The sequence below is a fragment of the Panthera leo genome, chromosome C1 (genome assembly GCF_018350215.1).
Source record: "Panthera leo isolate Ple1 chromosome C1, P.leo_Ple1_pat1.1, whole genome shotgun sequence".
In the NCBI taxonomy this organism is placed as follows: Eukaryota; Metazoa; Chordata; class Mammalia; order Carnivora; family Felidae; genus Panthera; species Panthera leo.
The window spans coordinates 48,677,897-48,700,053 of NC_056686.1; the positions used below are offsets into that span (position 1 = coordinate 48,677,897).

Consider the following 22,157-nt stretch of genomic DNA (forward strand, 5'->3'; position numbering starts at 1 on the left):
AAAAAGTCACAGCTGAGTGCAGCCTTCCAACTATCTCTGCCAAGGCACCAGACATGAGTGAAGCCTTGTTTGATCTTCCAGAGTGGATCTGCTGGATAAATACCACTGAGAGATCTCAGTGCTACATGGGACAGAAGAATCATATAACTGAGCCTTGCTCAAATACTTAAGTGCAAAATCATGAGATACAATAAAATGGCTTTTTTTCTAAGACTTGGAGTAATGGTGTTTATATATATTTTTTATTCTCAGCACTACATTAAAGAAAGTACTCTGTGCCCCCATTTGGTCATCTATAAAACAACTCATGAGAGTATGTGCCCTATCTTCTGCACACAGGCTAAAGAAGCAAATGAAAGAATAGATTTACAGCATTTGTAAGTTACCAAGTGGTATTCAAATAAGGTCATTATGATGATTGTAAAAGGCTGATGACTGTTTGACAATCTTTAAGACTTCTTTCAAGGGATATACAAAACTGCAATGTAAAAGGAAGGCACAAATAGGTTAAATTTTTTATTAAATGCTTGTGTAAGGATTTTAATTAGTCACATGTCTCAATGATATGCACCTATAGCATTGTGGCCTTTTCAGTATGCGGTATTCCCACCAAATGTCCTTTTTATATCTGTGGTAATGGAGAACAGAGGGATAGGACTCGAGTGAAACCTTGCAACGCTCAGCTATGTTGGGACATTAAAACAACCAGAATGTGGGTTTGATGGAAAGTCAGCCAGGCAGATTTTACTGGATAATGAGCTAGTGTTGGGAAGAGAAATCGGGTCACTCTAGGACTGAATGCAGAGAAAACAGGGGAGAATGATTTTACCAACTGACTGACTGAAGGTCCAGAGACAATTCTATTTCCTTTTTCTTTTTATGCGACAAATTACTACACAGCCCTTTTTGCTGTGATAGGTGATATACTATGGTGGCAAGTCCTTGTTCAAGACTTTCCCTTTGCTTTCTCCTACCATGGGTGACTTTTCCATAGTTTTTTTGTTTTTTTGTTTTGTTTTTTGTTTTTGCCTGGCTGGGATAGTCCTTTAATTCTCCTGCCTTGTTAACTCTTACTCCTCCTCCTGATTTCAGCTCACATAGCACCTCCTCAGCCTTACCCGATCCCATAAACATAAGGCATGATGTTGTTCCCTGTGTGTTGTTGACATCACTGTATTTGTCACAGTGGCATTCATATTTAGTGAGGGGGAAAATAAACTACATTCAGATACAAAAGAAAATGTAGCTACTTCATTTTCTGTAATGGATCTGATCTTTCTAAGGAGTGGCAGCCTTGCTGGCTTAGCAGGAAAACTCAGCTTTAACTGACGAATCACAGTGCATCAGTTGCTGTCAGTATCGAGTCTGAGGAATCATACAGCCACTGCTGGTTTAAATGGCCCATTGTTCCTAGTGCTTCCCCAAGTCTATGTTTAAGAAGGTGTCTAGTGGCTAGTAACTCTGAGCAGGTTAGAGTGACCTTGTGGCTTTGGGAAGAAGAGGGATGTCTGGCCAGGAGCTCGCTCTTGGCCAGTCTCTATATATTACATATTGTACACTGTATGTTCTGTGAAGTATACTATAGAAACAATTTAGTTTCCTGCTTCTCCCCCCCGCCCCCCACCACCCCAGAATAGAAGAGTGGTTAAGAGCTCTTGCTTTGGAGTCAGATTGTTTTTAATTCCAATCTCTACTCTGCCACGGGTTAACAGTATTCTTTCAACAGACACTTGCCTACACTAAGCCTCAATATCTTTATCTATATAATAGAGGTATTAGTAGGTATCATTGGTTTTGATTAAGTACTTAGCCATATTCTTTGGTCCTAGTTGCTGGGTTTCTTGTTTGTAGGGCATTCTACCCTTGGATATCCATGGACTTCTGATCTCCAATCTCTTCCTTGTACCCATGAAAATGAGCAATCCTGGGCTCCTTTTACTTATGGTCCTTCTAAAAGATATGGTGTGGGTTGGGGTGAATGGCATGCTCATTCTTTCAGAGGCAGCATGTTGCAATGAAGTGAGCACAAGTCTTGAAATCAATAATATGGTACTTGCAGGATTTCGTGAATGCCTCTCACATTAAGGCAACTTCATATCAAGCCAGCATAATAGAATACTCTTCATGAAAGGAGATACAATAGGAAAGCATTGGCTGTGACTCTAAATCAAATTAACTAGTGTAGCGCAGAAGAAGGAGACTCCCTTGATGTATTCAATATACAGCTTCTGATGAATATTCCAAAATACATATATTCCAGATGTTTCAGATTTGCTGGTTGTGGTATGATTATTTGGTACCTTTCTTTAAGGCGCTCAGCAATTTCCTTTGAGGCAAATAATTTGTTTCCTGATTTCTGACGATAGCTTAGAGAAAATAACATTGAGTATTTATCTTCATATTCGACTTGTAGCCTAAGAAGGGAGAAGCCTTTAAGTGACGTTAATGTTTTGATAAACACAAACTCAAGATTAACACAAACTTACTCTGAAACTTGTCATAGAGGGAACAACCTCTTTTTCCAAGATTAGATTTCTGAGGGTCTGGGCCTTGTTTATTTATTTTCCCAGAGGCTGGGCAAGATCAAGGACATGAAGTTCTATATAGAATAATCAGGCCATGTTGAATGGGCCAAGGAGTTTCTGGGAAGATTGCTATAAAGTTAAACGCTTGCTGTACTAGTCCCTGAAGTTCGTCTCAGTATGTGTGGATTCAGAATTACGGTATGAAGCAGGAACTACAAAAGGCACTTTGTTAGTAATATCTATGAGTGTAATGGACAGCCTTTTGGTTTTTCAGAGTGAGATGCTTGTCTTCACATCCAAACTCCCATGAACTTGTTTAACTCTTACCCATCTTTTCAGATGTGCTTTTTGTTCCTTTTCTGAAAAACTGCCTGAGCCATTGAAACTCAGTCACTGAACTCATTACAGCGTCACTCTTTGTAGTGATCACTTTGAGTGTAGGAGGGCCAAATAGCATTTTTTTTTTTATATATTGGTCTTCCCTACGAGACTGTGAGCTCTCTCCAGATTAATGCCATGCCTGGTTTTCTATGACTTAGAGAAAATACTTAATAGTTCCTTAGATAATTACTTAAAAGGCTTTGGGGAAAGCAAAAAGCAGAAAGGCTGAAAGGCTTAAGAGATTTTGAAGATAAGAAGGGCAACATAACCAATATTTATTGAATGACTAATATATATGCCACTTAACATAAAATAATTTATTTGTCCCTCACAGCATCCTTTAGGAAAAAACGTATCATTGTCCTCAATTGACAGAGCAGGAACTAAAGCTCAGAAAGTGTAATAAATATATCAAAGTCACACAGTCAAGAACTGGCAAATTCAGAATTTGATTTGAAATCTGTGTGTTGCCAAAACCATAGTGGTTTTTTCATTATTCTTCCCTACTTCTCGGGGAGACTGGAACTCATAGTTTGCTCCCAGGGAATATGCTTTCTGGAAGTGTGATTGGTTTTGTTCTATTTTGACAGAAGAGAATGTTTAACCACCTCTCAAACACCAGGTATGTTTTTTTTTTGAAATGACTTCCTCACATCCTGGCTACTTCTTAGACGAATATTTTCAGGTTGATTGTGGAAAGCTCAAGCACCTGGTTAGGCTTTGGTTACTAATGGCTAAAGGGACTGTGCTTAAATCACATAATTCTTCAGAGCTTTGTTGAGGCGTAAGCGCTATATAAAAACAATATATTTGAAGTATATAATTGGGTAAATATCCATGAAAATTACATATATGTATACATATATATGTACATGTATATGTATATATATACACGTGTATATGTACATATGTATATATGTACATATGTATATGTATATATGTATGTATATATGTATATGTATATATATATGTATATATATACACGTGTATATATATAAAATCTCCATGAAAAACAAATCACCACAATCAAGATAACGAAATATCCGTCATTCTCTAACTCCCTTAAGCTTCCTCATGGCCCTGTATAGAACATCCAGTAAAAAGTTGAAGAGAAGTGGTCTAAACTGGTATCTTGATTTGTTCCTCATCTTAGAGGAAAGCATTCAGTCTCATACTATTAAGTATGGTGTTAGCCTTAGGTTTCTCATAGATGTGGTTCATCTGACTGAGGACATTCCCTTCTATGCCTTGTGTGCATTTTTTGTTTTTTGTTTCCTATTTTTTTTTCTTTTTAGTCAGAATTGGGTGTTAGATATCATCAGATATTGTCAAATGATTTGATGATTTTCCTGAACGTATTGAGATGATTGTGTTTTTTTCCTTGTTTATCTCTTAATCCACTGGTGGATTACACAAAATCCTTTATAGCCTTTAGATTTTATGTGTCTATGATTAAAAGTTATTTAAGTACTTGGCTCTATCTTAGCAAAATTCTAGTATTGCTTTAGGCATTATATATCTAAAGGCTAATAATTAAAGATGATATAAATATATATCTCAATTAGTAGAGCAAATTCATAATTGTTAGATACTTCACTGGATTTCTTTCTATCACACCATGTGAACAAATTACATGGACTTTAACATTTATTTATTTTTATTTTAAATTAAAAAAAATTTAAACTTTCTTGATTATTGAGAAACAGAGAGAGAGACAGAGCATGAGCATGGGAGGGGAAGAGAGAGGGGGAGACACAGAATCTGAAGCAGGCTCCAGGCTCTGAACTCTCAGTACAGAGCCCCATGTGGGGCTCAAACTCACAAACCACGAGATCATGACCTGAGCCAAAGTTGGATGCTTAGCTGACTGAGCCACCCAGGTGCCCCTATTTTTTATTTTACATAAAATAAAATTCATTTCTGACTGTACAATTCTGTGGGTTTTGATGAATACAGAGAATAAGGCAACCACTTATTGAAATCATGGTACACACTCCTTTCTTTCTCCATCAAAATTCCCTTATGTAGTTTTTTTCTAGACAAGCCTAGGGTCCCCCTCCCAACCATGGCAACCATTGCTCTGTTCTATGGCCTTATAGTTTCACCTTTTTCTGAATATTACACACATGAATTCAGAGAGTATGCAGTTTTGGGGGAGGGGCTTCTTTTATCTAGTGAAATGAACTTAAGATTTGTTGATGTTTCCTGTATCCATAGCTTGGGAGCACATTTTCCCACCAGTTTCCTGAAGGGAAAAGAAAATAAGTTGTTGAGAATGTGGTATATTTATCAAAAGGAAATGGAACCAAATATATTAGTGGTGAAGTGGGGATTTGCTTTCCTCTTTGATTTGCTGTAGTACAAAAGTCACATGTTTTTCAATATGTAAAAAAAGAAAGAAAGAAAGAAAGAAAGAAAGAAAGAAAGAAAAAGAAAAGAAAAACCATGATCTCTTTGAGCCAACAGTTAACAGTATCCTTTGATCACACAATCGGGAGTGACCTTGTACTAGGCCTCAGTACTTGTCATTTTTTTCTATCCGGATGCTATCATCAAAATCCGCCTGTTTTGCATATTCAGTAGTAATTCATTAAATCCTTGATGTAGTCTATATGGTATTGAGAATGAAATAGTAAACAGAGATGGGGTAGATGGGGTCAGCTTTAGTGAATGGATTTCTATTTTTCTCCCCAGTGCGGGATATATTTTCAGCAAAGGCCCCTATTGGTCAGGTACTCTGACAGAACAGGCAGTTTGGAATAAAAGCAGCATGAGACCTAGAGGAAGAGTTTCAACAACAGCAGGGAAAAAAGATACCATAGTAGATCTTATTGGCTTAGCCATTTTACCCTAAAGGTTTTCTCTAACCCTTTGGGAAAGTTGAATAGGACACAAATACCGGGGTCCCATTGTATTGTATGTACGATGGAATGTTCATTCTGTCTGCTTTTGTTCACTATATTACAAACTGCATTTTCATAGTCCGTGAAGTACGTTCGACTCTCAACTGGTGCTTTGGCTGTCTGGTAAGTCCTCAGGTGTAAAACAAAATGAAACAAAACAATGCCCCTCCCCCCAAAACAAACAAACAAACAAAACAAAACAAAACCTCTCTAGAGATTTCTAAAGACTGGCAAGTAATCTCAGGAGAAGCCCTCATAAGACAGCACAAGTCCTATCTGACCCATAGCTAAGAAGCCTTCAGGTCAATGTAGTTGGTGTTGGTGGGGAGCAGCAGGTTCTGGGGGTAGGGTAGGAGATTGACATTGACATTTTGTAGGGCATCGTGGAAAGTAAAGTTCCCTCCCCCTAGACAGCAGGGAGCAAATTACTAGGCGGAAAAAAAAAAAAAAAAAAAAAAAAAAAAAACAACAACAACAACAAAAAAAAACCCAAACTTAAAACAAAATCTGTCAGCCACCCATTCACAGCAAATGTCAGACTCCAGACACCAACTGCTAATGTGTTAGAAAACGCTGATTAGGGATTACTGAAGCTGCCTATAAACTTTCTATTACCATTATTTAAGAAACTGAAATGAGTTAATTCACATTCCATCAGCATTTTGTATTTTTCTTGTAGGTTTTCAATCTGTGAATGTCAGCATTTACAAAATTGAGATGAGCAATATATTTCTAATAAATGCATTATAAAAGAAGGAGCCAGGCATTTAACAAATATAAGCATCAACTTGATCTCTCTCTCTTTCTATCTATATATGTATATACATATATAGAGATACATATATCTCTATACAGTTTTATATACTGAATGAATAGATAGATACATACATAGATAGATATATCAACCGTTTTATATACTGCATGAACTTTGGAATTGATTTGTATGATGTATTAAAATGTCTGTATGTTTAAACTGGGTGAGTTCCATGAGGGGAGAATTTTAATTTTGTTTTGTTAATTGATATGCACCAAGCACCCCTAACAGATATGTGCATATAATAAGCTCTCAATAAATGTTGTCAAACTGAAGTGTAGAGACCAGAAAATACAGTAACAATATAAATATCCAGAATAGGCTTATATAGTTGCTATGATTAGACCAGAGATTTGACTCTGAAGTTCTTAGAAGCTAAAAAAAAAATGAAATGGTACTTAATTTTATAGTTATATTGTCAAAGAGAAGAAGGGATACCAATTCATTGAGGGGAAAATAACTTTCCTAGGGGTCGACTCTATAAAAACATCTAGTGTAGAAATCCACATGAAGCAGTAGTGGGATTTTAGGGTGATTTTTCATAGCAATTGTAGGTAAATGTGAGAGAATTTGCTAAATGTGAACATATCAGAGATACTTATGAATGAGTTAAGGAAATACTCTTTCTATCATAATATGGGAGGAGGTGGAAAAAGGCAGCAGGGAGTGATACATAAAGTTGTATAAGTAGGCAAAACCCCATGGTGGCTGAGAGAATTTGGCTCTTAGAAAGTGTGGGCTGCCTGGGTGGCTCAGTGGGTTGGGCATCTGACTTCAGCTCAGTTGGTTGGGTGTCTGACTTTGTCCCACAGTTCATGGGTTTGAGCCCCACATCGGGCTCTGTGCTGACAGAGCCTGGAGCCTGCTTTGGATTCTGTATCTCCCTCTCTCTCTGCCCCTCTGTCTCTTGTGCTCTCTCTCTCTCTCTCTCTCTCAAAAATAAATAAACATTAAAAAAATTTAAGAAAAGAAATAGAAAGTGTTTTCCATTTGAGTTTGTAGCCATTTCCTGATAGATCTGGATTTAATCATTTCACTCAAAATCACTTATAAATCACTTTGCATGCCTCAGTTGCTATGATAGATGCTGAGGATACAAAATAAATTCAGCATAGTCCTGTCCTTAAGGAATTCTGAACCTGGTGAAGGAGAAAAACAAGTCAGTTGGCCGTTATGGAGAATTGCTATGAGTCAGGTCCCCATATTGTGTAGGGAGACACAGAGGAGAGGCATCTAAATTAAGCTGGAGTCAAGGTGGGATTCCCAGAGGAGGAGACTGCAGAGCTGGTATTTTAAAGATATGTTTGGGTATCTGGATGAGCAAAGGGGAGAAGGCACCCACTGGAGGAGTGGTGTGTGGAGGGAAATTGCAATTACAGGCTGTAGTAGAAGGTGGCAGTGTAGAGGGAGACCAGCCTCTGAGGATTAAGGAGAAAGGAAGGCAAAGGAATAGGAAAAATGGTGATCAAGGACCTTGTAGGCTAAGGTAAGAACTGTGAACTTTATCCTGACACCTATGGGCAGCCATGATCATTGGAAAAAATCTTAGTGATTGCAAGGCACTTTTAATGCAAGGGACTAATTAATGATTAATGGTTTTATCTTGGTCAAAGGGGGTTTTAATTCTGTTCCGTTGGTTCTGAGAGGCAATCAGTGGCATTTTTTTTTTTTTTAAATGCCAGATAGGCACAGAATCCTTCTTGTTTTCCTTTTCTGGTCTATTCTCGATATTTTATAGAAAAGAAAAGACACAGAGGGAGTAGGTGTCTTGACCAAGGACATCCAGCTACCAAGTAGCAGAGGCAAGATTCCCACTTCATTGAAGAAACACTGTAATATGTTGAAAAGAACAAAAACATGAGTCAAGAAATGTGAGTTCAAATTTCAACACTGAAACAAATTTGCGACCTTAAAAAAGTCATGTAACCTTTCTGAGCTTCAGTGCCCTCATCATAAGATAGAGTTAATAATGATATCTTATACAGATTCTAGTTAGAATTCTAGTTAGGTGAAACATGCCAGCTTATCACTATTAAGTGGGTGCTTAGAATTTGTTGACTCTGAAACTCAAGCACTCTGATTTCTACTCAGGAGTTTTGTTTTTTTATTAAAAATTTTTTTTTAATGTTTATTTTTGAGAGAGAGAGAGAGACAGAATTCAAGTGAGTTGGGGCAGAGAGAGAGGGAGGCACAGAATCTGAAGCAGGCTCCAGGCTCCAAGCTCTCAGCACAGAGCCTGATGCGGGGCTCAAACTTACAAGCTGTGAGATCATGAGCTGAGCCAAAGTCGGACACTCAACCAACTGAGCCACCCAGGTGCCCCATACTCAGGAGTTGTTTTGCTGCAGTCTTTTTTGGAGGATGGTGTCTACATTATGGCCTTCTTTCTGTTCTTTATTTTAGTCCACAGTATTTCTCTTTTTTTTTTAATGTTTATTTTTGAGAGAGAGACAAACAGACAGAACATGAGTGGGGGAGAGGCAGAGAGAGAGATGGAGACAGAATCTGAAGCAGGCTCCAGGTGCCGAGCTGTGAGCACAGAGCCTGATGCAGGGCTTGAACTCATAAACTGTGAGATCGTGACCTGAGCTGAAGTTGGACGCTCCACTGGGGAAGCCACCCAGGCGCCCCTCTTTTTTTTTTTTTTTTATGTTTATTTATTTATTTTGAGAGAGAGGGAGAGAGAGAATCCCAAGCAGGCTCTGCACTGAAGTGGGGCTAGATGTCATACTGGTGAGATCACAACCTGAGGTGAAATCAAAAGTCGGATGCCTAGCCGACTGAGCCATCCAGGTGCCCCATAGTCCACAGTATTTCTGTGCTTGTGGATTCAAGCTTTAGTCACATCCAAATGGATCCTTTGAGCTGGGGTGGTTTGGGTCTGTAGAAGGTTCCTGAAAAGTCTCAGTGTAGTAGACCCTGCAAGTTACTGGAATTAAGAGAAAGTGGCAGAAACATTGAAACCTCTGGAGAAGAGCATTTAAAGCTTAACACAGCCAGGATCTGCCTGTGTATCTGCAGATCGATGCCTGAAATCATCTGGAACCTGAACACTACTCATTAATGATGACAGTGCTTTGAGAAAGTACTATGGGGGTCGGGGGAGTGTGGCTGTGACTTAAGCACAGACATGGAGGCAGAGGCACATTTTTGATATCAATTTTTCTTAAAATCAACCCGTCCAACTTAAGTCATTATAAAGCTAACCAAGGATAACAGCTCTATCAATCAGATCTTTTGCCTTCACAGTTGAGTGAAATCTTTTTCTTTTTCTTTTATAACCAAAACTGAGAGGGTAGTTAAATTTCCCAGTTAGAGGCAAAAGAGTCTTTCGTTGACCCTTTGCTCTTCATCTTTCCTGAATAGCTTGCCCCATTTTAATGTTATGCTTTATTATTCATATTATTATTTTTGAAAATTTTTCCCAGGGGAGGAAGGATATAATGAAAAGGCATTAGGTTTCTTATTTGAAGAGCTAATCAGATTTGAGGAAGACAAACCAGTGTGCTGTAGGGTTCCCGGGCAAGAAGCGAAAATGATCTGTTCCCCACTATGGTTATTGGATGGAAGTACAGTTTTAGCAGAGTTTTTCCTGGCTTTCCAGGGAGGGCTCCTAAAGGAGGTAGAAGGCCCTACTGTATGGCAGAAGGAGGGATACCAGGCCCATGTTAAGGTTATTCCCTTTGAAAAATTGAAATTGTATCCTGATAGCTATAGTGCATTGATTCTTTAGTGTCATTCCGGGAAGAAATGAAGTTATTGTGAAAGAGTTCTGCGTCAGAAAGGGTGTCTGCATCTCAGCCAAGAGAGGTTGATACTAGCTAATGAATTCCATGTGTGGCTTATTATATTTTACAAAGCCCAAAGTATACCTTACTACACTCATGGGACCAGGTAAGATTCAGCCACGTGCTGAGATCCCACCTATAATGGTCAGAAAAATTGACAAGGAAGTGGGGGGTTTTCCTAATATCACTCCGAGTATTGAATGAGTTCCAAAATGTAGGTGAACTGAGCTTTCTGAAGGAACTTCTTATCTTCAGGACATGAGATAACCCAAGAAAGCCTTAATTTAAGGCTTTCAGGTGATAACTGAAGAGCCAGAGACTAAAGATGGTATACGATCTGCTGTAAGTCACAGAGTGACTATGGCCAGTGACAGACTGATGGGCCAGGTCTTCCCAATTGCAGCACCAGCCTCTTTAAGAAAGGAGTTGCTTAACTATTCTACCTTTATTAAGAATAAAAACTTGAGGGATAGGGATAGAGGAGGAATCTAGTATTTGTTGGATTGTTCATAGATACTTAGAGTGATGTGTGAGGGTTCTTAAATTTAATATCTCATTTAATTCACAATAATCCTGTGAAGTCAGTGTTATGCTTACTCTATATATAGATGTAGAAACTGAGGCTTGGGGAAGTCAACTTGGCCCAGGTACTAAAGCTAGTATACTGAAAGTGAAATTGGATCCAAAGCCAATTAGGTTCTCAAATTTCCACAAGCCACTATTTAATACTTAGGCAATATTACCTTATGAAATCCTACACTCTCAGAGTTGGAATTGAAATTAGATGTGACTGACTTCTATCTTCAATGCAAACTTTTTCCCTATGGAATTCCTGACAGATGTCCTCCAGTCACAAGGACCTCACTGTCCCACAAGATAGTTAACCCTTGTACATAATATGGTAGTAAATATTGCCCATATTTGATTTCTAAGTTTATCCTTATAACTCCTATCCCCTAGGTCATCCTTTTACATTCTTTTCTGCATGATATATCTAATCATTCGTTTGTTAATTCAAAATATTTATTGAACATTTATTCCATGCCAGGCACTACTTTAAGAGTACAACGATGAATAAAGCAAATATCAACCCTGTCTTCATGGATTTTGCATTGTTTAAACAAGGATTTGGGTGTAATTCATATCTGAGTAACTGGAAGAGGAGAACATTAATAAAAGAGCACATAGAATAAAAAAAAAAAGGTAACCCAGCCTCTAAAATGTGGCTTGCTCAACCCTATAATGTTTATGTAAAAGGCAACTGACATGCCATTGAGATCACTTAGAAAATGAAATATGGGGAGAATTTTTTCTCTGAGAAAGGAATGAAAAAATTTGCTTAGAGCGTATAAATGACTCCTCAGAGATCTGGCTGAGTTATGGCTGGTGACAGAAAGGAATCCCTGGCAAATAGGGCTGGATATTTGGCCGCAGGCAAACTGTGCTGCATGCTGGACTTTCCACTGTGCAAATATTGACTCCAGAAGTTGGTGTGAATAGGGCCATGGTCTTGGTCCTGAAGTAGCAGCTGCTTAGACTGGCTCTCAGAGGACTGAGGAGGAAAATCCAATTCAATCATAGCAGAAAGGAAGCAGGCCTGGGGAAGGCTTAAAAGAAAGCTGCTGGGAAAATACCTTCACCAGGCAAGGTTGAATGATTACTAAGCACCTACCGTATGCCGGGAACTTTACATCGTGATTTTAGGTAATCCTCACAGCAGTCCTCTGAAGGAAGAATTATTAACCATCTTCTGTAGATTAAGTAGGCCAAGTCTCTTGGAGGTTAAGTCCCCTATCCAAGTTCATAACTAATAGGCAAAGGAGTTGGAACCCTCACCCATGTGTATCTGACTCCCACTTCTATGCATTTTTCACGACACCATGCTTTTCTCTTCACATTTATGCACAGGCAACTGGCAGTTTCCTTGAAACTTTGAGTTTGTCCAAGAAGAGGTAGGCTGAAGCTGGAGAAGCTTGAGTTTCAGGGCCCTTCATTCTTATGGGACCCATTCAAGGCCTTGGGAGAGGCCTTACCAATAGGATAATATATTTTTGTAAACTTGGCAACATTGACATGTATGTATATTCTTTTCTTAAAGAGAACCTCCAAAATTGTTAAGGCTTTTGTCTCCATAAGACCTGTGCTAAAACCCTATTTAGAGAACAGTCATTTATTCAACAAATATTACTTAAGTGTCTAATACATGCCAGGCACTGTATGTGCTGGGGATACAGCAACTAAAAACTCAAAATAGAGATCCCTGTCCCTATAGAGCTAATAGCACAAAGACCATGCGCAGTGGCAGGATTGTATCAGGAAAGGCATGCCACACTTAAACTCGATAATTTGAAGGCAGTTTAATAAAAGGACTATTTGCCAAGGTGTGGTTGAGTGCAGGTAAACCATAAATAGTGCAGTGTTGTCTGGCTAGTAACAGGAAAGTACTAGCTTGATGGGCAAGAGGAGAGAGTGGATACTAACCTGGAGACAGAGATAGCTGGGTGAAGAAAACTGCCTAATAGGGAATGAGACCTTTGGTTGATGGCAACTAACCAATCATAATGGGAGGGAGCAGGGCAATAAACACTCAGCCTCACTTTGCTCTTGCCCCTCTGATTTCCTGATGGTATTCTCCATTGGCCATACCCATTTGGAAAGTAGAGAGCAGATTAGCCCAATTATATATTTACATGGACCAGCCTCCTGTATCACATGGCACAAAGGGTAGAGAGTCGAAGTAGAGGAGAAACAGATGATATCCAACACATCATGTGTTCAGTTCAACCCTTACAACTCTGGTGAGGATGTTTTTTATGGAAAAGTGTTATATCGAATAGAATGCCAATTCTCCAGTACTGATATTGCTCCTGAAAATAGTAATAATAGTAATAATAATAATAAACATTTATTGGAAGCATACTCTATTATAGATGGGAACTGAGACTTTGCAGCATTTGATATCACATAGGCTCGTTCCTTGAAACAATATTCTAAAGGGCTCTAAATTGGTCTTTTGCCAACTTTGAAGCATTTTCCATCAATGTAGGAAGAGTTAAACTTCCTGAGGGATCCTTTCATCTCTCTGTCTGTCTTATATATTAGGGTGTATGGGGAAAAAAAAGAAAAACCATTGAGTAATGGTATATATGAAGAATTCACATTCAATCAGCCATAGTGAGGATAATAAAAGATTGAGAAGCACTAATTACTAAATCCAAATGGATACTCTTTTGCAAATGCCTTAGTAACCCCCTGGTTCTCTCTCAGATTGGGCACTTGCTAAAGGTCCATTGGACCTAAGAGGCAGAGTGTGAAAGACACTAGTCATTGAATAATTCCCATTTCCTTCCTAACATATTCTTAAGTAGAAAGGCTATTCCCAAAGAGGACCAACAGGGACTGACCCATTTATGAAACTGAATTGATTTGTCCACCTGAGAGACATGTTTCAAATCACTGAGGCCACTGAGATTGGATATGCAAATAAGTTCTTCCAGAGTTCTGCAAAGGTATCCAAAGTGAACTTGGAAAATTTCACAATTTTAAGAAAGCTAACAATTACTTTGTGTACATTCATGATATAGACACACATTAGCTATACTTAATATCCAGAAACTCTAATCTTTGTTGAAGTAAATGAGCTTCCTGAAAGTATCATGGAAATCTAGATCCCAAATTACGTTTTGAATTAAAGAACATTTAAGCTGTAAATTGAGCTTACAAATTATTCATTGAATACGTCCCTTTGACAGATGACAAAACTGTGACCTAGAAAAGGAAAATGACTTGTTCAAGGTTGTACAACATGAGTTAGTGGCTGAGCTGTGATCAGTAGCCTTCTGTTCTGTCTCTAGTCCCATGATCCTTATAGTTGTATCATACTGTCTTTCAGAGACACAGACAGGCACACCAGAAGCCTGGGAGTCCATGAAGGTTGCTTGGCCCATGGGAGAAAAAATATTGATCACTTCTCTAATAATATAGAAGGGAAAATCTAGTGTTAAAGAATTCAGTTGGAGAAAAAATATAGGAGAAAGGAAAGCTCCTAAAATATTCTCATCTGCCTGCACTAAAAAAGGAAGCTTTAACTTGTGTAGTCTTCTTTGATGTCACCAGGTTGTTAGTTTCATGGAATGTGGGCAAGAACAATATTCACTTCTTAGACTGTAATATTGGCAAATGATCTTTTATTTTTTAAATGTTTATATATTTTTGAGTAGAGAGTACAAATGGGGGTGGGTGGGGAGAGAAAGGAGGACAGAGGTTCCCAAGTGGGTGCTGTGCTGACAGCAGAGAGCCTGATGTGGCAGGCTCACAAATCACAAGATCATGACCTAAGCTGAAGTTGGACACTTAACAGACTGAACCACCCAGGTGCCCCATCTTTTTTTTTTTTTTTTTAAGAATATTGGAAGATGATCTCAGCTCAAAGATATGTTAAGTTTATTTATTTTTATTTTTTTTACACTTATTTATTTTTTTGAGAAACATAGAGAGACAGAGCACAAGTTGGGGAGGGGCAGAGAGAGAAGGAGACAGAATCCAAAGCAGGCTCCAGGCTCTGAGCTGTCAGCAAAGAGCCTGATGCAGGGCTCAAACTCACAGACCTTGAGATCATGACCTGAGCCGAAGTTGAATGCTCACCCGACTGAGCCACCCAGGTGCCCCAAAGATATGTAAGTTTAAACAGCAGATCAGGGGCGCCTGAGTGGCTCAGTCGGTTAAGTGTCAGGCTTCGGCTCAGGTCACGATCTTGCAGTCTGTGGGTTCGAGCCCCGCGTCAGGCTCTGTGCTGATAGCTCAGAGCCTGCAGCCTGTTTCAGAGTCTGTGTCTCCCTCTTCCTCTGACCCTCCCCTGTTCATGCTCTCTCTCTCTCTCTCTCTCTCTCTCTCTCTCTCTCTCTCTCTCTGTCTCAAAAATAAATAAATGTTAAAAAATTTAAACAGCAGATCATATTGACAATGGTAGATTAGTTGAGAAATGAACAAATGGGATCTAGGGCCTGATAATTGCTGAACAACTTTATTCTTCAAGAGCTATTCAACTAATCTAGACAACTGATGCTTTACTCCTTTTCCTGAGTAAGTATGGAAAACTTGAGAAACGTATGTGTTCAGACTCTGAGCTCTCCCAAGACTCCAATATGTGAATTTAGCTTTGGATGAAGCAAGAAAATTCAGTCACACCCCCTTTTAATGAGCATCTTTCCATTCAACTGGGTATGGTCCCACTGAGTTTACCTGTAATCTAGTCACACCTGGTTTTCCAAGAAGCCATTAACCTCACTAGCTGTTATCTGCCTAGCATCAATTATCACCTGAGACATTAATTTTGGACTTTTTGTCTGATATCACCAGGTATGAGAAGCACTTAATTCTTTCCACTGATAGCTAATATCTTGTTTCTCTTCATACTTTTGTTGTTTTTATTGGCCAGGGAATCATTTTCTATTCCCATGGAGTTCTCTAAGAACTTCCCTGACTCCTTATTTTTCCAAGAATTAATGCTTCCAACGTATTTTCAGTTGGTTGGTGTTGACAACGTGAGCACATATTAAAAATACTGAGTCTTAAGTTAGGGAGGGAGGCAAACCATAAGAGACTCTTAAAAACTGAGACTAAACTCAGGGTTGATGGGGGGTAGGAGGGAGGGGAAAGTGGGTGATGGGCATTGAGGAGGGCACCTGTTGGGATGAGCACTGGGTGTTGTATGGAAACCAATCTGACAATTAATTTCATATTAAAAAAGAATTAAAAAAAACGAATTTTGAAAAAAAAAATATTGAGTCTTGAAACAGATCAAATTTGGACAAGAATACTTCTGCTAGAATGGAGAAATGGTGAACTCCCTTGTACTGCAGGTTGTTATTTCCTTTCCCATTTGGTCTGAACATTAATAACATATGGAAATATTGTGGAAAAAGTAGGAAGTTTCTCAAGTATCCTATGGAATGACATTTTTATATTTTGAGGGAGAAGATCCATGCCCTTCTTAGTACATTTTTATTATTTTGAGCCCACACTGGCTATCCATTCATTTTCAATTCTGTCTCATGATGTAGAAAATCATCCATGGATCCATGCTCTGGAGTGCAGGCTATGATAAGCATCAAAATTCAGGCTTATTTTTCTGTGGCTATTAATAATGGACTGAAGCATATTAAATAAGACAAAGGCAGAGAAAAATTTGCTACCAATAGGGAAATTTGGCCCATGGTAGGTCTATAATGAATCCTATGTGAATGACTCATCACATAAGCCTACAAAAAGCTATGATGTTTGTTTCTTTATACATTTAGATTGAAGACAAATATGCCCTGTAAAACTATGAACACTGACATAATAAACCATTGTGGATCCTTTGAAGGTACCTAAGTTACCCTAAATGACCACAAAAATTCAGCCATGCCTAACTCATGTATCAACCTCATAACATTCTGAAGTCTCATTTTTTTAGCTACATATTTGTACAATTTTCAATATTCATATTCACTGCACTGAGGAAGATCTATGAGGCAAACTGGAGGGGACTACTCAAATATTGTCTTGTCAATGTAATTTGTATTTGATGTAGAATCAAGACTTCAAATAGGGTTAACCAAGAGCAATGAGAATGACAGATGGAAAAGTATGTCAGACCTTTTTGGATTGATTGATTAATTGGTTTATTATATCATTCAAAAAATTCTAATTGGGTGCTTACCAAGTTTGATATACTATATCCATTGGTGACTAAAACATGCAGTCCATGCTCTTACAGAAGGTACAATCCAGTGACCTTTAGATTTAGATTAGGCAGTATTTGTAGTAACAGTATCAAAGTACATATCCATGAGGATACTATATGCTTTTTTGAGCACACTTTTAGGTAAAAATTAAAAAAATCTTGGTATGGATCCAAAAGTCACTCAAGAATGGGTACTCTTGACATTGTTCCTTTGCCTCTGCTTTACATCAAGTACTTGGTTTGCTTTAAAGGTAAAAAAAAAAAAAAGTACGCACCAACTAATACTTAATTTTTGTATGTTGACAAGTAATGACTTGTTTCATTGTAGGAGAAGATATTTATTTTTAGGGTAGAATTATATAAAATATGTTGTTACTTTTTCTTGATTTTTTAAAAAAAGAATCATGAATATGTAAACATATTTCATGTCAATCAGAAGAACATTCCCAAGAATTCTCTATGGATTTCTGGTTCCATTGTTTTTTCTCCTCTTCAGTCTTCTCCATAATATTAATTACCTATCGTAACTTATTAAGAGTCAACTTGATATATTTGTCTGTATATTTTATTTCATGAACTCTTACTGTTTTATATGGCTTCCAAACATTTGGTTGCTTTCAGGTTTAGATATTTTTGCAAACAGGGTGCTGTGGCTCGTATTTGCTATAGAAGTTGATCTAGTGCAATGGGGCAAACCAAGAGCAGTGACAAATGAGAGATAGAAGGGAGCTAGTCAGATAATTCCACCTCATTTATCTTTTTGGGGATTTCTCTGAGGTGAAAAATTTCTTTGTGAACATTCCTAAGAAATCCTGCAGGTCAAGCAAACATACCTGACAACAAACTGCTGTAAGTCTTCCTGACTTACTAAGAAAAAGTGGCCAGTGTGATAAAATACATTGCATTGCTTCTCATATTTCTTTGCCTCATTTATTTTTTTTCACCTTCCTATCTCTAGGTTTGTTTCTTCTAAATAAAGTATTATCACTTCAATCCTTGCCTCAGGCTCTGCTCTATAGAGACTTGGCTAAAATCAGATGTGATTCTAACAGAGTTTTAAAATTATAGTGCCCACTTGTCTAGAAGCAGTAAGACTCATTGCTGGTAGTAAGATGCTATACATTATAATCACTTCAGTGTTTAACTGTCGATGTTGGTGAAGTACAGTTAAAGGATAAGGCATTGGGAGATCAAGAAGCTGTACCTCTTAACTGGTATGGCGGCAAGGTGTTTTCAAATAAAGTTTGTAAAATGAGGTGGCTACTTAGACAACATTAAAGACATCGTTCAAAAAAATAAAAGATAAAGGAGAGTCAATTTCAACTTAAGGAAGAATATAAAAACCAGAAGGTTTTTATCAGAGCTTTATAGGTCAGTCTTCTGCAGTCTCAGGACACAGCTATGATGAAATTAGGCCCAGGAACTCATGATAAGGGTGACTGGGCTGCAAAGGAGATACATGCATAGTCTTTGTAGGTCTCTTAGGTCCCAATCAGGGCCTTGATAGAAAAAGAGTAGAAGCACAAGACCAGGGATAGAAACATTTGAATAAATAAATCTGAAAATCTGGAACACCCCCAATTCTTTCTGATCTTTCTGGCTAGTAAAAGCAACATCTCTATCTTTTCCAGAGGAGAATAGTCTCCCCTTTTCTGGAGACCATGTAATAATTTGGCCTGCAGCAAGTGTCTCATAAAGTGACTCTCTTTATTTCAAGACTCACCCCTACCACTTGTCATTCATTGCCTCTTGGCTGACAATTAGGGTTAGGTCTCAGTACAGCCTTGATAGAAAGTACAAGCTTAAGGACGCCTGAATGGCTCAGTCGGTTATGCATTCGACTTCAGCTCAGATCATGATCTCATGTTCGTGAGTTCGAGCCCTGCGTTGGGCTCTGTGCTGACAGCTCAGGGCCTGGAGCCTGCTTCAGATTCTGTATTTCTCTCTCTCTCTGCCCTTCCTCTGCTCATGCTCTCTCTCTCTCTGTCTCTCTCTGTCTCTCTCTCTCTGTCTCTCTCTCTCTGTCTCTCAAAAATAAACATTAAAAAAAAAAGTACAAGCTTAGGTCTGAAAAGAAAAACACCTAAGTCAAGGCAATTCCAAAATTTGTCTAATGTGTATCAGGAAGAACAGGAGGGAATAGTTGAAATGTGTAAATTTCTGTGTCACATTTAATGTCACCAGGTAGCATCTAATGCAAGAGGGAAGAATGACCTATTCTTAGGATGTCAGCCATATTTTTTCCTCAATATTCCTGTGCTTGTGCATTTAGATAGATCATGGGAGCAGATAGGTACGTTATTCACAGTCTCCACAACATAAGCTCCTCCTTACCTAGGCTCATAGAACCACTGTCACTGCTGAGTGCAAATCTGCCAGCAGCAAAAACCAAGGAACAATTCTCAGGAAGACCAAGCAGCCACCTGGCAGCAGATCACAACATCAAAATCCTTCTACCTTGGAGGAAGAAGTCATTTATCTTTACTAGAATTGACACATACTCCAGATATCAGTTTAACTTCCCTTCCCATAGACCCTTTCCTATCTGAAAGCTTATAAAAAGTCTCATCCATTGATATGAGTACAACACAACATTGCCTTTGATAAAGAGACCCATTGTATAACAAAAGAAGTATGGCAATGAGCTTATGGTTATGGGTTTGTGATCTCACTATGTACCTTATTACTTGGAAACAGCCAGTCTGATAAGAGTGGAAAGGCCAGTGAAGACTCATCTGAGGGCGTTAGGATTGGGCAGTGGGAAAATGCTTGCAGGATAGGATACTGTCCTTCAAAATGTGGTGTATACTTTGAACTAGTAGTATTTTGTCCTGTTTAACTAAATACATTGCTCTAGAGAATGAGGAATGAAAGTGAAAATGGGCACCAAACTCTTATGCCCAGGGATCCACTTACAGAATCTGTGCTTCCATTCCCTTAATCTAAGACCCTGCCATGTTACAGAACCTAGTTTTGTGGTGGTGGAAAATTCTTTTCCAAAGGATAAAATAGATTTTTACTAAACTGGGTGTTGTAACTACTACCAAATCACTTTGGACTGCTCAAATGGCAGTAGACTAATAGGCTTAGAAGAGCACTATGGTACTGGTGGTGGTAATTTATCCTACCACCTACGGAGAAAGGGTGACTACTACTCTAAGAGGGTAGATCTGCAGTCCAGAGGAATCTGTGAGGTGTCTCTTCATACTTCTGTGTCTGGTAATGACTATGGTCAACTATAGCAAACATACCTAAACAAGGGCAAAACAATGAAAAACTAAGAACTCAGATCTCTTAGAGATTATAATCTGGGTCATTCTGCCAGGCAAACAACCAAGACCAGTTAACATGTTAGCCAAGGGTAAAGAGAATCTAAGATGGATAGTTGATGAAGGAATTGATGAATATCAATTTTGCCCTCTAGACAAACTAAATCAGCAGGACCTTAACTTGTCTTACAAGCTCTTTTGTTTTACTCTTCTAGGATATCACAACTGGCCACCATATTGAATATGAATTATTGGACTTCTCCCTTTCTTCTCAGAGAAGCAAGGAGAATACTTTCCTTTTTTTTAAAAAAAAAAAAGACATCTCCACTGTAGTCCTGGATCTTCCTATGAAAGAAGAGAGTAAATGGATCTCGGTGGCATGAGATGTTGTCCATACCCAAACTAAACCTTCCTTTGGAGCTCAGTGTTTCTCTGGATGGATTTACCAGTCTGTGTTTAAACTTCATCACTCAATTTCTGTGGGTTTTTTTTGTTCACTAGGTCCTTGTAAATCCATCTGAGATGCTCCCAGCTGGCTCACACTGTGACTAGTTGCAAGCAGAAACAGAAGCTAAGTCTCTCTGGTTAGCTCACACTAAGAAGCAGTACCCTATTCCAACCCACTAACTCACAAGTATATAACCTTGAGGTTTTTTTTTTTTAAGTTTATTTATTTATTTTTGAGAGAGAGAAAGTAAGCACATGTGAGTGGGGGAGGGGCAGAGAGAGAGAGGGAGAGAAAGAATCCCAAGCAGGTTCTGTGCTATCAGCACAGAGCCCGATGTGGGGCTCCGACTCACAAACCATGAGTTCATGAAGTGAACAGAAATCAAGAGTTGGATGCTTAATTGACTGAGCCACCCAGGAGCCCCTATGACCCTTGTTTTAAAGAAGACTTAGAAAAAAAACCCAGCACAACAGGAAAAATAACACAAAACACTGATTAGACTAGTGTTATATCACTTGAGATTTTATTAATCAATTACTATGTGCCAGACATTGAATTCTATAGAAATGTACAACAAGACATAGTTTCCACACTCAAGAGGGTAATAGTCTCACGAAAGTGATAAGAAAAATAATGGCAATATAAGCTAAAAAATGCACAGTCTCTTACAGAGTTGAGAAAAAAAGGAACTATGCAATTTCTCAGGGTCTCAGGAAAGGCCACAGAGGAGAGCTATTTAGAAAACTAGCAGCTATAAATTTTCATTTAATTGTTGGAGGTTTGAGAGATGACATAGAAATCCTAGGGTAGACAGAAAGTTCTTACTGGTTCAAGTGTTCCATTAGGACATGCTGTTATACTTTAGAGTGTTATAGGATCCTTCTTCTCTTTCAAGTAAGAACGCCTACTTTCTGCATTCTCCCCCAGGGGCATTTATTGAAATCTGAGGCATATGTGTCACCTCTTGTCAAGCTGTGTGTGGTGGTGGGTAGGGGAAAGCTGAGCCCAGCAGCTCTCTAGATAGCAGTGCCCTTTGTCTGAGTTGAAGAGACCTTCATATCCTCAGTTTTGAATCATAATTAGCACCAATTGCTGGTAGCCATTTCAGACTATTTGAGGCTTCATTGTGTGGGGAACCAGCATGGAGCTTTCATTCTTGCGGCTTGGAGCTTACGTGAAACTGGAAAAGACAAAAATTATCGGAGGAAGTGTGGTACCCGGTGTATTTTTTATAAAGATAAGAAAGATATTTTTGGCGACTACTTCTTGATATATTCCTCTAGTTTCTAGTTAGACTTATGA

General features: G+C 38.6%; 1 long non-coding RNA gene across 3 annotated transcripts in view; it reads left to right on the forward strand.

Annotated features, from left to right (window-relative positions):
- The window catches only part of LOC122228223, a 126,829-nt gene extending 106,067 nt beyond the window's left edge, over nt 1-20,762 (forward strand). For 2 of the 3 annotated variants that reach the window (XR_006206480.1, XR_006206482.1), the window contains exon 5: nt 20,623-20,762. This is a non-coding gene — a long non-coding RNA (uncharacterized LOC122228223). Of the gene's footprint in view, nt 1-252; nt 327-20,622 lie in introns of those variants that run through there. The other variant, XR_006206481.1, reaches the window with a different exon arrangement.
- The last annotated feature ends 1,395 nt before the right edge of the window (nt 20,763-22,157 follow it).